This window comes from Falco biarmicus, chromosome 2 (assembly GCF_023638135.1).
Source record: "Falco biarmicus isolate bFalBia1 chromosome 2, bFalBia1.pri, whole genome shotgun sequence".
Taxonomy (NCBI): domain Eukaryota; kingdom Metazoa; phylum Chordata; class Aves; order Falconiformes; family Falconidae; genus Falco; species Falco biarmicus.
This window is the reverse complement of record NC_079289.1, coordinates 122,454,360-122,467,424: the sequence shown is the minus strand read 5'-3', so window position 1 is coordinate 122,467,424 and position 13,065 is coordinate 122,454,360.

Sequence of the window (13,065 nt, the reverse complement as noted above, 5' to 3'; positions counted from 1 at the left end):
CTGGGGGTGTTGGTCAACAGCTGGCTGAACATGAGCTGGCCGTGTGGCCAAGAAGGCCTACGGCATCCTGGCTTGTATCCAAAATCATGTGGCCAGCAGGACTAGCAAAGGGATTGTCCCCCTGTACTCTGCCCTGGTGAGGCTGCACCTCTGAGACTGTTCAGTTTTAGGCCTCTCACCACAAGAAAGACATCAAGGTGCTGGAGCGTGTCCAGAGAAGGGCAACGGAGCTGGTGAAGGGGCTGGGGCACAAGTCTTGTGAAGTGCGGTTGAGGAAACTGGGGTTGTTTAGCCTGAAGAAAAGGAGGCTGAGGGAGGACCTCACTGCTCTTTACAATTACCTTGAAAGGAGGTTGTGGACAGGTGGGGGTCGGTCTCTTCTCCCAGATAAGAAGCAATAGAACAAGAGGAAATGGCCTCACGTCGTGCTAGGGGAGGTTTAGTTTGGATATTAGGAAGAATGTCTTCACTGAAAAGGTGGTCAAGCATTGGAACAGGCTGTCCAGGGTGGTGGTTGAATCATCATCCCTGGAAGTGTTTAAAAAAACATGTAGATGTGGTGCTTAGGGACATGGTTTAGTGGTGGACTTGGCAGTCCTGGGTTAACAGTTGGAATTGGTGATCTTAAAGATCTTTTCTAGCCTAAATGATTCTATGATTCTATGACAGTGGAGTGGCTGCAATGGCTCCATGGTGACTGCACTGATGGGTCTGCTGGGCTCAGGACATGTCTGCCTGGCCCTGCTCAGGCCATTAGGACTGTTAGCCATGGAGTCTTTTCCAGGAGGAGGAGCCACTGTCACTGAGAAGGTTGGTCAGTGTGTGGAGAAGCAAGCCTTGTCCAGGCTTTTCAACAGTCTAGAAATCCCTCAGCCTCCAATTGTCTATGCATGCCCTGTTGGACCTTGATGCGTGGTCATAGGGCTGCCAAAAGAGAGCTGCAGCTGCAGTAAGAGGTGGTGGGAGAGCAGGTGGGAGATCCTCTCAGAGCAGAATTGTGAGAAACTCAGCAAGAGGATCTGGTTCTTGTAGAAGTGCTTTGACTGCTCAAGAAGCATGGTTAGGAGTGGGCCAGTGGAACTTGCCACATCCACCAGGACAGGAATGGTGCTTAGGGGATGGTTCAACCCTTGCAATATGCACAAGAACAGATTGGTAGTGTTATACCATGTACAAACTGAGCTGGCTGACTAAAAGCAAGCCAAATCCAAAACCAGGCGCCAGGGAAGCAGGAGAGTGAGGCATGATACATGCTGGATTCTCTCCCAGACTGTGTGTGCTTTCACTTTAGGGATTTCCTGAACCTGGTGTGATTTATCTACTTAGTGACTATCAATAGATCTCTCATCTAAATGCTTGTTCAGTCTACCTTGAGAATTTTCTGCAGCTAGAAAATCCTCTAGCAAGGAACACTGTGGTCTGTAGGTCTTGTCTAGAACCCAGCTTCTCTTTGCTTCATTGATGGCTCCTCACTCTTGCATATCTGAAGAGACAGTGAAGGCCATCAGGCCTTCCAAAGGTGTCTCTCCACCAAGGTAGAGAATCCTAGCCCACTAGCTCCTTGTATGGTGGCCATTGTTGCCATGTGTAAAGTATGTGTCAGGAACACATTGCTTACCTGTGAAATGCATGTGTTTCACTAGTGAAACACTGCAGATCTTCATCAGCAGGTTAGTGGATTTCTAAATTAACCCACTGTCTTGAGCAATATTTTCTTCTCTCAAAACCCTGAGGACCAAAGACCAATGTTTTGTTACTGGCTGTTCTTGTGTATGGTTTGAAAAAGAGCACCCTAAATGTCCAGCCAATAAATGTCTTGGCCACACTGTGATTTTAGTCTTGCCCAAGAGGAATCACCATCTGTTGAATCACAACTTTCACTTCCTTTGTTGCTGGAGTTTCTTAATCTTTCATCTCACATTGGTCTAGCTCTGTAGATGGGACAATGTCACCAGAGCAGAAATAATCACGCTGGAGGTAAGGCTGAGGACTGCAGAGGCGAGTCTACGAGCAGGAGCTCTGGGGACTGGGCTGGAGTGAAGTGGAGCAGCCCCCGTGCAGATGAGGTGCTTTGGGGGAGACTGGACAGCAAGGGCAGAGAGCTGAAGTTTCTGGGGCAGTTTGTGACAATTAGTTTGGGTACCACTAGTGGTTTTAAAAAGTTTGCCCACGTGGGCCAAACTACTCCACGGGAGCCCTGTTGGGTACAGTGTGGCTTGCAAGGACTGAAATAGATTTGAGGAGCAAGCCAATGTATTGAAAGCCACAGAATCAATTTCTTCCTGATACTAGTGTCTGCTATGAACTTCCTCTGTACGACTCCTTACTAGAGATCTGAAGAATGCTGATAAGGTGTAGGACATTGTAGGGCGGTTGCACCATCTTAGCATCAGACTTCCTTTTTTGTCTATTTATATAACTCTCCTTTCTTGCCAGAGCGTGCCTCATCATGACTTCTGTGGGATTTTATTGTCTTTTCAGCTCTTAAATGAAACAGAATGTCCCAAACAATACTGCATCTCAGCACTGCATTATCTTCCCCTTCTGGGTGGTATTTTTTTTTCATTCTTTCTCAGTGTAATAAACCCCAGAGCCCTGACCCAGTGCCTGGCTTTCCCTGTTCTTCAAAACTGCCTTTGAAGTCCCTGGCTAGACTATCACATGCTCATCACTGGTTTTCCCCAAGGGCCCTCTTTCTTGTAGAAGCGTAAGTCCTTAGGGTTGTTGTCCCAAGTCTGCCTTTCACAGGAGAGCTGTTTTCTATTCTTATATGTGGAAAACGTCTGCAACTTTTCCTCTCCCACAAGTTTCAAACTTTTCCACTCTTCTGGACTTGCTCATTCTCCATTAATGTGAGATACTGACCAGCCACAGCAGCACTGTGCCTGCTTCCTGGAGAACAGAATTTCTCCCTCTATATTTCTTAATAAGAGGCTTTTGAGAAGTTCTCTTGTTTTCACCTATCAAAGGAAAAAGTAGGCGGATGGCTTTTATTTTCAGAACAAGGGATCATGTGAAAGCCATGGGACACAGGGCCCTACCTACCTTTGTTGACTCTTAAGATATGCTGTCTCTTAGGTGTTCAGGTTTAGTTGCACGGTATCAAAATGCATTTAAAAACTGGGCTTTAATACATCTGTGGTTTTATGATCTCTATGTTAACAGATGTAGCCTGTTTAACTGGGGAAAGTGGAAGATACAGGTCTGTTGCTCTAGCTGAACAGTTGTTCCATTGCCTCCCACTGGTATCTGTGTGACCCTTCTCTACAGCTGTGATCCATTTCTTTCTCGTTTTATATTTAGCTCTAAGAAGCAAAGGAAGGGATATTGGACATACAACATTAGCCTGTCCAAGAACTGTGCATCAAGTCCTGTAAACTTGCGGAGCACTTTTTGAACCGTCCAATGTAACAGAAAAGTGAGCTATTTTTAATACTGCTGTAGCATTTCTCTAGATAAATCAAAAACATATATCAATGTTTATACTCTCTATTAGTCTGTGGGATTGTGGAAGATACTGCTCTAAAAACACATTGACTCATTTCTGTTACATTTTCAGGGCAGTCTTGTCACAGGATTACAGCAGTATTATATACCAGATGACTCTGAGGGCTTCAGGAGAGCATGAGGATTTTGGAGAACATACACCTTTGTTGAAGGATAATCTTACAATATAGGAAATAAGCAAGGTTCTTAAATTATTGTAATTTTTAAACTGACTGATTTCTTGCTAACTTAATGTCAATGTTTTGTATGCGCTGTCTATAGCTCAGTTATTTCAATCGCACTTTTGTAAAAGACAAACTGTTCAACAGTTGTTTATGTTTCAAGTTTTGCTTACTTGTATAATTTTTTATGCTGTATAATTTGTATCTTGTATAAATTTTTGACAAGTTCTCTATAAACTCAGTTAGCAAGTTACAGCTTGTATTCAAGCAGTTTGATATATTTGATTGACTTTTTCAGTGCTGAGGCCTTTGGATCTTGAAAAATCTCTGAGCTAGCATGTTTCCCAGCCATTCCTGGAAGTACTGGGAGGTGAACTCTAACAGCTGGCATTCATTAGCTTGAGCAGTTTCTTTGTTTAAAGTACAAAACCCTGGTCTTATTCTGCAAGGGAGATCTAGAAAGACTCCGAAGGCTTTTGTTATCATTTAGTTAGTTCAGAAACTGTTGAGATTGAATGTACTTTTTTCTGAAAGTTTTCCCTGTAATTTGTGGATATAGCAGCAGCAAAACAAAACTTAGATGATCCTTGTTTTGCCTCTATATCTCCTTCTGTACTTCTAAATCTGGCCCTTGCCCCACCGGGACAGGTAGTGGAGATAGTGGTTCTACTACTGATGACCTGGTATTCAACTTATGGTCTGCAGGTGGTTATGGAGGGGATTATTCTATCACGGGTTAAGAAGTTCAGAGTGCCTATTGAAATTAGTAGGCAGCAGGCTTAAATCAGCCAGGGGCAAGTTCTTCTTACATAGCACAGTAGAAATAAACTATGAGACTGATGGGCACAGGGCACTACAGAGACCAGGAGTATAAATGGGCTCAACAAGGAACTGAGGAAAATCATAGAAAGCCTTTTAAATGCACAGCAAAACCAGCCTCTGGCTCTGCCTCTCTCTGAACAGCAAATTACCAGATCTCACGAGGGTGTATTAGAGGAAGAGTCAGTCTTGCCCTGTTTTTTGTACTCTTTCCCTAAGTACCCATTATTGGCCACTGTCAGAGGAAGAAGCCTGGCTTTTTATAAATTTGATCTGATTCACTATGGCTGTCCTTATGTTATTGACGCCCTACATATGATAAACAGGAGCAGATTCATGGCCAAGTACACATTTTCTAGTGTGCAGAAGAAAAAAGTAAAAGTAATTTCCTCAGCCACACCACAACTTGTTCTCACTTTGTTAATATGCAGAGTTAATGAGCATAAACACATCCACTCAGCCTAAACACATTACCTAAACTAAGAGCAGCAGTGCATTAGGTCCTGGGATGGTTTGAGAAGAGAAAGTAAAACATCAAGTTACTTTTAATTCTGCCATGGTCATATTCGGTTAGCTCACAGATATTCAGGAACAGCAAGAAAAATGCAGGCTTCTAGTGTAGTCCAATGCCAAGAATGTAATCCACAGTTTGTCCTTAATCCCGTGAGGATCATCTCAAATGTTTTCAGTGCTTTTGACAGGAATATTAAATTACAAAATCTAGTATGCTTGCCAGAAACAGAAAAAAGAAGGTTCACAGTAAAAGCAGTGCCCCTGCTCTATGCTTCTGTAGGAGCAAAACGGCATGTCAATATGGATAATTACTTTGAAAAAAGCAAATTAAAAGGGCAACTTCTAATAAGTGTCTTACTTATTAAGTGTCCATTCAAATTAGTTCCCAGTACTAAAACATGCACTCTTTGATGCCTGATGACAATTCAAGAAAGTAAGTGAAGGTGACTATCTTGTCAATATATTGAGCTTTTCTTTTATGGAGCTAACAGTACTTACCTGTCTCATGTCCAGCTCAGGCTGGTACCTGCGCTCCACAGCCCAACTTCTGTTTTGTCTGTGTGTTGGAAGCAACTTGCAGAACACAAAGGGAATGCTTCAGATTCTCTAATGCAACCAAGACCACGCTTCAAAGATTGCAGTTTTTGTTGAATTTGCTGTAAGAAGGTTTATTTTACACATTTGTATAAATAAATCCTTGACTATACAAAGAGTTCCAAGGAGAACCAGTTGGAGAACTGTAAGGTCTTGTTGTATATATGTCAACCCTCCTTTGAGAATTACATGCAACTCAATACTTGCTTTATTTGTCAAGGTGAAAGTCCCATTTACCTTTAGGGAGTGAATCTTTAGCCATTTCTGATGAAATTGTTGTACTAGGGTACTTCTGTGGGTATAAGCTCTCCACTAGAGAGAAGGGAAAATTATAAACTCTTTATTTAGTTGATACTGGAAAATTTTCATCTTACATCAAACATGTTGACTTTGACACATTTTCCTTCTTTTCTCTCTTTTCCTGTTCCCCTGTCCCACATGACTGCTTTTCCAGGGTCTACAGGGGAGTATCTGACATTCTCACACCTTCTAGGCAGTGCTCCGGTCACTTCTTCAAGAGGTAGAAACACCAATGATTTATTCAGTAATACATTTGAATTTTGTCACTCTTTATATTCTTACTTATGCTTCGTTGAAGAACTGACCTTAAAATTAGTTGGAGATTTAAATTAGATATTCCAGATTACCTTAATATTTAGATATTACCTTAATAATTAGATATTACCAGTACCTTACCCAAAATACACATCCTACAGAATACCAAAGGTACACAGATGTCCACTTATTGGCTATTGCTTTAAAATAAGAGGAGTCTGAGCTTCAGTCTCTGGATTTTTTTCAGTGCTTACCCCATGCGGGTCCATTGACACTGTGATGGTGCAAATGAAAAATAATGTAGTTACATAAAGCTGGTAACAGGATTTTATTGGCGTGTTGCTTAGCATCAATGCCAAATAGTGGGTGATGCTGTACTTCAGTGTCTCCCACTCCACAACTGTACTAACTCAGGCACAAACATCACAGAATCCATCTCTCACTTTCTGTCAAGAATATAGGGTGGCTGAAAAACTCTTTTCTCCTTTGTATCAGACAGTTACACTTTTCTGTGGTTGCAGGAAAGGGTGGAGAGGAGGAAGTGTTGACCTCAAAGATGCTTTTGTGCTGATCTTTTTTGCCTTTTCTTATCCTGGGGGGTATTATGCCTGCTAGCTGGAACTCACCCGTGGCTGCATGTCTTACCTTGCAAAGCTGATTGACTTCTTAGGGTGCTTAAAAGACCCTTATACGCTGTTGCATTTGTACCATATTTGTTAGAAACCATGTCCTGTATCGCGTACAGAATTGCAGCTACAAACAGAAAATAGGACTTATTTTCCACTTGTTACTTAAGTTCTGATAAATCTAAACATGAGACAGCATCTAGCTTGTTATCTTGATTCTGTTTGCAGCTCTGTTCAGATGAAAGTGTTTGAAAGAACACTGAAACTACAGGGAAGGTGACAGATCAAATACATGGAGGAGCAATGCACACTCCGCCTCTCTTGTCAGAAAGGTAGATAGAGGTTCTGGAAATCTTTGGAGGCACAAGGCTTCTTAAAACCACTGCACATTTTTCAGAGTAAGCTGGACAGTATTCAGGGAAATGTTGCTGGCAGTGTTGCAGTTGCTTAAAGAAATGATGGCACTGCTTTCTAAACATAAGCTCCTCTTCCTTTTTAGTTATAAATCACTAGTTACTTTCATCAAAGGAAACCTTGAGATACTTCTTTCTTGTTAACTGTATACTTAATGACTTTTTTTCTGTTGAAGATCGACGTGACCTTTTGTTAAAACAATACCACAGGGTAACTAGTTAGTGTTAGAGAAGTGACAAAGCAGTAGTAGCATTGACAGAGGGAAGAAAATGGAGGCTTCCCACTTGTCAGTGTCAAAAAATGTATGTTACTGATGACAGCCTAGTCAGCTATTTCTATACAGCAGTTATTTTGCTTTGTGACCTCTGGTTTCAAAGCCTTGGATGTTTAACTTAAAGTATATGAAAGCAAGTTATGTACATGTGCTGAAAAAGCATACCTTCCAAAGACTCTCTGGCAAGGCATTTAGACCCTCATGTAAACTCCAATTCTTCAATTGCCATGTTTGCTGAGCACCTGTGAAGGAGTATCGACTGCGGAGGACAGCTATTTCAGATGCCTGTACTGCAGATTTTTATGTTGGCATCGTAATACAAGCAATTAAAATGCGGAAATAGTTGAGTACATGAGACATCTGAGGCTAACGTAGACCCACTAAACGTACTGAATAATTAGCTTCACTGAAATTGGAAGCAAAATACCCAGCATTTAAACAAGAAATGCTGGCCTCTTTTCTATGTACTATATATACAAGATGAAAAATGAAATAAAAATAAGCCTTGGAGCACAATCTTAGATAGGCTCGGAGTCCTAAATGAAAGAAAGAAAAAGGGCAAATGAAAAAACTGAATTCAAAGCCTCCAGTAGTTTCCAGACTCAGCATGGAACGTTCCAGGGAGAGCAGAGCCCAAAACTCCTTTTGCAAATAAGGGGGAGAGCCTTACTGAAGGAAGAGAGGGATAACATAGCTGCTTTGCTTGTGTTAAACTTGTCTTTCAGCTGAACAGATGTTCTAGTAGACTCCAGTGGAGTTTTGCCAAAACAGAACTGTATTAGGCACTGAATAGGATTTCAAGACTTTAGGTTCATTGATGTACTTTTTAGCCCCCTGGGGCATTGTGGTAATTACCCATCTTCCCCTTAAGAAATGACTGTAATGATACTCTCTGCTTCTTACATTATGTTGTGCAGATTTGGTAAAAAGCCTTCCCCCTAACTTTTAGCATATTGTTGCACTGTTTAGTGCTGGCATGAAATTAAATAGCAGGAGTTTGGAACTCATGCTGCTTTGTGCTTTTTTAGTATTTTTTTGTGTTGTTCATGTTTACTGTTGTTTTAATATAACAGCCTACATGGGGTGCTTTAGTTGAGAAGAAATTTTCTTATTAGCATTCTTGAGGCATACCGGTCAAATCATACTCACTGTAAAACATTGAGCAATGATTAATGAACCCTTTGAAGAATGTAGGTGAGTCCTGCTTCACATTACATTCTGATGAGCAGAAGGACAACTACCAACATTTTCAGGACGTTTGCTAGTGCTGTGAGATTCAGTAGCTGGGAGATTTGCTGTTATGTGCTGGGCCCTATTAAAACAGCTTAGCTTCCTGTTGGCTGATCATATGCCTATTAGAAAAAAAAACATTGCCAACTAGAAATGCTGGCCGCAGGGTCTTAGAATTTGTTAACTTCTTGAGCCTTGCCTTGAAGGATGCTGAGGACCTGTAACCCTGGTTCTTACTGCTGAAAGCTACTTCCCCTTGGGATTTCTGAAAACTAGCATAATGTTTTTCAAGCAGAGTTTCCAAAAATGACTGTATGAGTCATTAGGTGGTAAGCACTGTAGGGGCTCAGCCTGTCTTCCTGTTCTGCATTTATGCAGTGTGCAATATTATAAGAGTCTGGAACTGAGTGTCTTATGAGCTACACAATTCACTAGATATCAACAGTGGTCATAACTAAGGGATGTAGTGTGGCTCTGATGAGATTAGAAGCAACCAAGTTTCAAATCTTGCAAAGGTGAATGTAGAAATCCAGAGTCTCTAGACCTCGCCCTTCATTTTTTGAGCAGCAGGCCTTCCATTGCAGTAGTTATTCTGTTCTATACACAGCAGCTCCCCGTGAAGTAAAATAAAAACAAGAAGGCAGAAAAAAGATTTTGATGCAGTGCCTGATTGTTTTGTTTGCTCAAATGGCATTTACAACTCCGCAGTGTGCAATTGGAAACAAGGCCTCCTACTGCCACGTCCTATGCAAACATGCTGGAAAGTATAATCTTTTCCACACAATTCTCTTAAAATTATATTGCCTGTTAAGTAAAATTTTTACTTCGGCACTGAGATTATCATGAAAGCAAAGGGAAGATTAGGAGATGCAACATTGTCCAAGCCATCCATTTGAAGAAGACTCAAAGTCACAAGACTTGCTTAAAATACATAATAACTTGGGGTTCTTCTCTCTTTGCCATCTTGCCCAGGGGTTCAGATTTTTCAGCTTCAGATCTTCAGCCCGGATGATGAAAGATGGCTTTTATCAAGGGAGTTGAAGGTCGTGTGTGGTCATGTGATTGCATGAGTTAGCCTTCAGAAGGGAATACCAGATATTACATTATTTAGCAACGTGGGGTAGCATTATTATCCCTTTAAATTGCTTTTCAGCACTGGGGAAAGATGTTATTTCCAGTAACTCTTCCTAAAACTATGAATAGACCTTCCTTTTGCTGTATTCTCAAGGAATGATAGTGAATCTTCTTTATAGCCATAGGGAGATTGCATTTTGCAGCATGCGGGGATAAAACACATCTTAAAGCAGCATGCTTGTATGTGAATGAAAGCTTCCTTAATGAATTGCCTACATTTGGGGGTGGGGGAGTGGGCATGGTGCAGGTAGGGCTACAATGTGTGTCAAAGCAGGGCTTGCAAAATACCAGTCATGATTCAGGCACTTCCATGACTTGGAAGATTAGGAGTGAATGCTGCTGAAAACCATAAAGTACTACAGTATGTAACCATCCTCTTTTTAATCTAATCTTGATGGCTTATCCTCTGTGAACAGTGACATTCATGATGTTGTTAAAAACATCATGAGTCTGAGCGAATTGATTCCAGAATCTCTTTGGTGGCTTCAGTGTATCCCAAAAGCTACAATCCTCAAGATCAAAATGCAAAATATAACTTACCTTACTTCTCCTTACTGAAGTGAACTTTGTGTGCCTGCATCATTTATCACTTCTTATCATTACACAAAGGATAGAAGATACATTTAGACACCAGAAAGTGGCATATGATGAATTTACGTTGGCACCCAGCTAAAATAACAGTGAAGACAGCAATTCCAGGTAGAACTTGGAGTAAGCCTCTTTTGTTTGACTATGGTCTTGTCTATAAACTTTAACTACTGCAGCCAGCCCAAGTTATGCTGGCTTGATGGCTTTCTTAACCTGAGTTAAGGTCCCCCTTGATTTTGGGGGTTGCATGTCAGGTTTTGGGTTGTTGGGTTTGGGGTTTTTTTTTTGAAGGGTATGTTAAGGAGTCTAAATTGCTTCAATTCCTTACAGATAAAAGGAAAGAGATAGTAATTAGAAAAGCAGCTAACAAGATAAAGAAGGCTAGTTTTATGGCTGGGGAGACCTGAAATCAGGGTGACATAAATTTCTTGAGGTCACATCAGAGTCCCTGCAGAGCAGGGATTAGAAAGCAAGATCTCCTGGCCACTTTTCAGTTTATTTGTGCCTATGTGTTTGCATAAGCCAGGAAAAAACATGTGTGTGTGTGTGAGAGAGAGGAGGCTTTCTATTTTTGAGCCTATGCTACTGTTTCATAACCAGTCTGTGGCTGTGTCCGCAAGTATTCAGATATATGGGGCTCATGTCTGCAAGTTTTCAGTTGTGTAGGGCTCAGCTCTCCCTTTTGATAAGCAGAATTCAGGTCTAAGCCTGAGGACGTATACACTCCTAAACGTAGCCTAATCTGGGACCATTCATTGATACATGACGCTGAATCACATAAACAATCCAAGTGACACTGAGACCTTACTGACTGCTGAGCCTTTTGTGGCGTAATCTGTCCCCTGCAATAGGAAGAGTAAGCAACAGGTAGCAATTACTTCTAACGCCAGCAGAAAACAACCTGTATCCCAGGTACATTTTTCACAAGTGAAAAAAGAGAGTTGTTTAGGTGTGCAAATCGGACTGAGAGTTCTGGCTATAGTAATCATTTGGGTGATGTGCTTATTATTTTTCTAAGCATTCAGGGAGAAAGCATTATTATCAGGGAAAATCTGGAGCATCTTGCTGTTTTCTTTCTTAGTTCAGTCTTACTCTTCTAATACATCTTCAGTTCATGCACATTTTCGTCCTCTTTATCATCTTTTTCTCCCTCTCCTGTATCTCATCCTATCACTGCCTTTGTCCTCCAGCTCACCTCCATTCACTCTGTTTTTTCTACTCTACTACCAGACCAATTTTCTCACTGGTGTACTCTAACCCTAGTATGTTGGTATGTGCTGCACCTATATGATCATAGCATAATATATGGTAATATGTGAAACAATTTGGTATGATAGAGAAGCTATGTAGAACCATACATTTATTTTTGTTGTATGTGTGCTTATTATAATGCTGTGAGGTCCCAAACAGGAAACCACTTTAACCCAGACATGTTGAACTCACCTAGTTGTCCTCCTTCTAGCTTTGCCATTATTCAGTTCTTATTGACCCAGACAGACTGGAAAGTGCCTAGATCTGAAGGAAATGAAATGTTTTCACCAGCAGTCTGGCTAACACAGTGTAGCAAGTGCATAAACCCAATTAATGAAATCACACAAAAGCAGGCTTTCCCAAGCAGTGTTAGGCTTTAAGTATAACAGTTTTTATGCCTCCCTATTTCTGTTATTCTACCTTATCATGACCTTTTCCAGATGATCACCACATGTACTTTTTTTTTAGTTTTTATTTTAATTGTTTTATTTAATTAGAAAAGCATTTTGAGTAGATGAAGAACATTGTTTTAACTGTATTTTCCAGGAAAAATCCTGTGTTGGGGTCCCTCTTAAATAATGCAGAATTAAAAAAACAAGAGGAAGATGATCAAGACAGCTGCATCAGTTTGACTCAATCACTTTACTAATTGGTGCAGGTACCTTTTCTTTCCTAAATCATTAACAGCTGAAGCTGATTCAGTCTATTATCTGTTGTTAATTCAATTTGAGATTGTCAGCCTACATGGGTAGCTACTCTAGCTAAGTCTGTGCAATCAAGTCAGAGGGTAGACCTAATTTTTTAGCCAGCTCTCCTTTTCCGTGGAGTATGAGGATCATTGTCGAGATTCTGAAGGTGAAGAAATGACTGTTTATCATAAAGTATTCATCCTTTCCCATTCAGGCCATGAGGAAAGTTACACTGATGAGAGTGGAAAGAATGCCAGAAAAAACCCCAACATTGGAACAATTGTGCAAAGACAGATTTTCTTCTCAGTCATTGGCTGTGGGAACAGCTTGCTGCCTAAAGGTAAGTTTTCCATTTTTTGCAGGAGCAATGCTGTGTTTGGTAGTATTTATAAGACTTCAAATGTTACAGTTAGAGGAGATGTGTTTGGGCCACTGATTCGGGAGCTGGCAATCTTTCTGACTTATTCAATGTCTACTGCAGAATGTCTAACATTATCATGAAATACTTCATAATAGCAAAGTATCTTTGGGAATATTGTATGGATAAAATGACTTATTGGTGCTTATGTTTCACTGACTAGAAACATTCTGAGTAGTATTACAGGATACCATAAATAAATGAAACCTGAAGTTGGAAGGGACCCTGTGGAAAATTCCCAAGGCTGCTAACCTTGATGAAGCTTTGGAAGCAACAATGAGAAATAAAACAG